We start from the raw sequence: 3,323 nt of genomic DNA on the forward strand, positions 1-3,323 counted from the left end.
GACAATGTTAGCCTTTATTGATACCATATTGAAGCTAAATAATATTATGGGTGTTCAGTGAAACATTTGGTTATCAGAAAAGGTATTGGGAGCAGATAGTGAATGCAGAATAAGAATTGGTGGGTGAAGCACGAACTGTCAATGTGAGAAAAATGCATTTAATTATGGAAGGAATGGGGTAATTTGAGATTTTTGTTTGCTTTTATATAATTTCAAATAAGGAAAGTGTTTGTGTCGGGTTTAAGTTTTAAGAATTTAAATTGGATACTGGTTTTCATGAATTAGAGAAGAAAGACAGAAAATATGAAATAACCACACACTGCAATTTCTGAATTAGATTAGGTGAAAAGCTATGTATCTGACGATAATGAAAAAAAGAGGATAGCTGGAGAAATATTGTGAAAAGAAACATTTACTACATGAGGTTGGACCTCTGCAAATAAAAAAAACCTTAAATTAATCTTCTCAGAGAAGAAAAAAACTATGTAAATTATAACATTCTTACTGAAGCAGATCTACCTATTGTAAAAGTATTTGTATGCTACAGATATGAGCAATGCCCATCAAGAGGAGCCTAGGACACAGCCAAGACTGCAAATGTGGGTAGCTTCTACCTACTTTCATTTCATTATATTTTTAGGCTATAGATTATGCTCAATTTTTAAGCCAAAAATTATGAAATATTCTCATTGAGTATAGGAATACTATATTATGTTAAGCATCTCTAAAGATTCTAAAGAATTTAGCTAATTTCGATTGAGCTTTCAATAATGGGCATGCTTTTTTAAAAAATCTAATATTCAAATTAGACATTTAATTAAATGTCAAGACAGATGCACTGAACTTTCTAATAAGTTGGCTCTTGATTTCAAATTTATCATCTTTTTTCTCTTAAATATTCTCCTCTGTATAAGCAAAGATTACCTTTGTTGTAATTATATTTAAAAAATCAGTGAAAGCAGCAATTCAAAAAAATAATAATAAAATTAAAAGTCCAGGTTTGTTTGGTTTGGTTGGTTTTTTGCCCTTGGCATCTGTCTTCACATGAGTTACATATTTTTTATTCTTTTCATCATTTAATAGTAAATAAACATGGATATCTGGATATTGTATGAAACAAGGACATAACTACAATGCAGAGTTCAAAAGTATCCTCAGAATTATATTTTCACTTTATCCTCTGTTTGTCTCTTATTCTGATAGCCTGCTTACTTAGTTACCATTTCTAGAAATCCATATATTCATTTATGGAGATGGGGACATATCTCATTTACTATTGTATCGTCAGAGCCTACCACAGTACTTTATATGTGGTAAAAGTCCAATAAATATTGGATAAATATAATCATAATTAGTTAACAAGAGAAAACAGCTGCCAAGAGAACATTATTTACTTTCTATTTCAAAGGAAAGGTAGTATAAAGAAAATTAAAATGAGACTCAACTAGAGTGTGTTACAGGTAAAAGCTGTTCAATTAATTAAGAACTTTAATAACTTACAGTTTATGGTGCTATGACAATTTCTGGTATCTAGAAGAATAGACTTATCTGTTTTTATCATTGAAACAAACAAACACAAAAATAAAAACGAAGAATGTATAGCCATCTTGCCTCCCGTTCTCTTTAAGTGTGAATATGCTGAGATCAATAATGACTGAGATTAGTCGCTTCTGTATTTTATTTTTGAATACTTAGTTTAATTTTGTTTTAAAATTAATAAATCACAAAATTAAAATGAACAAGTTCATTTAACTGTCTTCCCAGGTAGTTATTATTATTATTATTACATTTTAGTTATATGTTTAAAAGAGGAGATATTTAATATGTCAGCCTAACTGGAAAAATGTGTCTTTAGCATAGGTGATTTTCAGAACAAAAGCTCATCTTTACAAGAGCTTTGTCCTCTGCTTTGGTCTTAAAAAACAGAACCTGGGTGGAGAGTGACAGAGCAGAAATATCAGATCTGTCACTGAGAAACCAATTTTCTGAGAAAGACTGGAATCGATGTAAAAATGCAATCCGTTTTCAAAGTTGGAGCCAGAGCAATCCTACTTTTCTTAAGAAGTAGAGTACTGCTTCTCTCTGGTCTCTGCTTTCGCCAATAGAAAATAGCCAAGTTCACAGCAAGCATACAGTTGAACATACAAGTTATACTGATGACACAACTCATCTTTAATTGCTTACTGAAATAAATGAACAACATCTTCTGAGTTTCCTAGAGATTTATGTATGGCACCAAGAAGCAAATACTTTAATCCAACAGATGAATTATCCACCCACTGGTGAAATTTAACTAATTCCTCTATAGGTTGGGAACAGAACAGTTTGGAAGGGCTTTCTATAAGTATAACACTTCGGTAGATGCCAGCACACAGGGCAGTTTGGTTAAGGTTTGTTTCCAAACTCCCTCTGACTTTTTCACAGAGAACTGTTCAATTTGGTTGTTTTTCCTTTTGAAGAGTTTGTGAACTTCTTTAAAGACAAACTGTGCCTCCCACATCACCAGTGGATTCCTGACAAACTGCAGTTAAACAGGCAGATAGCACTGGGACCGTCTGAACCCTTTATTTTTTTCAGCCTCTCTAAGGAATCAAATTTATCCTTGCAATTCAGCTTTATCATTTGGCACCAACCAATTTCATACAGACAGACATGTTGAATTTCTCTCAGATGTATTGCAAGTTCCAAAGCATTATGAAAACGAGTTAAGACACTTGGATTTGTCATGACTTATTATAAAGGACACAACTCAGGAACAGTCAAATGGGAGAGATGCACAGGGCAAGGTATGCAGGAAGGGGCACAGAGCTTTCATGCCCTCTCAGGGCATGCCACCCTTCCAGAACCTTCATGTGCTCACCAACCTAGAAACTTCTATTTTTAAATGCCCTGAATATATATGCCATACAAATGATTGAAAACAACAACAACAAATCAACTCCATGGCGGTCACCATGTTAGATCTGTTGAAATGCTACAACAGGCCAGGCATGGTGGCTCAGGCCTGTAATCCCAGCACTTTGGGAGGCCGAGGCGGGCGCGGATCACCTGACGTCAGGTGTTCCAGATCAGTCTGTCAAACATCGGGAATCCCCGTCTCCACTAAAAATATAAAAATTAGCCAGGCATGGTGGCATGCTCCTGTAGTCCCAGCTGCTCATGAGGCTGAGGCAGGAGAATCATTTAAACCCAGGTGGCGGAAATTGCAGTCAGCTGAAATCATGCTACTGAACTCCAGCCTGGGTGACAGAGCAAGACTCTGTCTCAATACATGCATACATACATACATACATAAATACATACATACATACATACTACAACTA

General features: G+C 34.8%; 1 pseudogene; it reads right to left on the bottom strand.

Moving 5' to 3' along the window:
- Window positions 1-2,057: 2,057 nt before the first annotated feature.
- LOC129034588 (tetratricopeptide repeat protein 39C-like) lies at window positions 2,058-2,727 on the bottom strand (annotated as a pseudogene).
- Between the last annotated feature and the right edge of the window lie 596 nt (window positions 2,728-3,323).

Source organism: Pongo pygmaeus, chromosome 3 (assembly GCF_028885625.2).
Source record: "Pongo pygmaeus isolate AG05252 chromosome 3, NHGRI_mPonPyg2-v2.0_pri, whole genome shotgun sequence".
Classification (NCBI taxonomy): domain Eukaryota; kingdom Metazoa; phylum Chordata; class Mammalia; order Primates; family Hominidae; genus Pongo; species Pongo pygmaeus.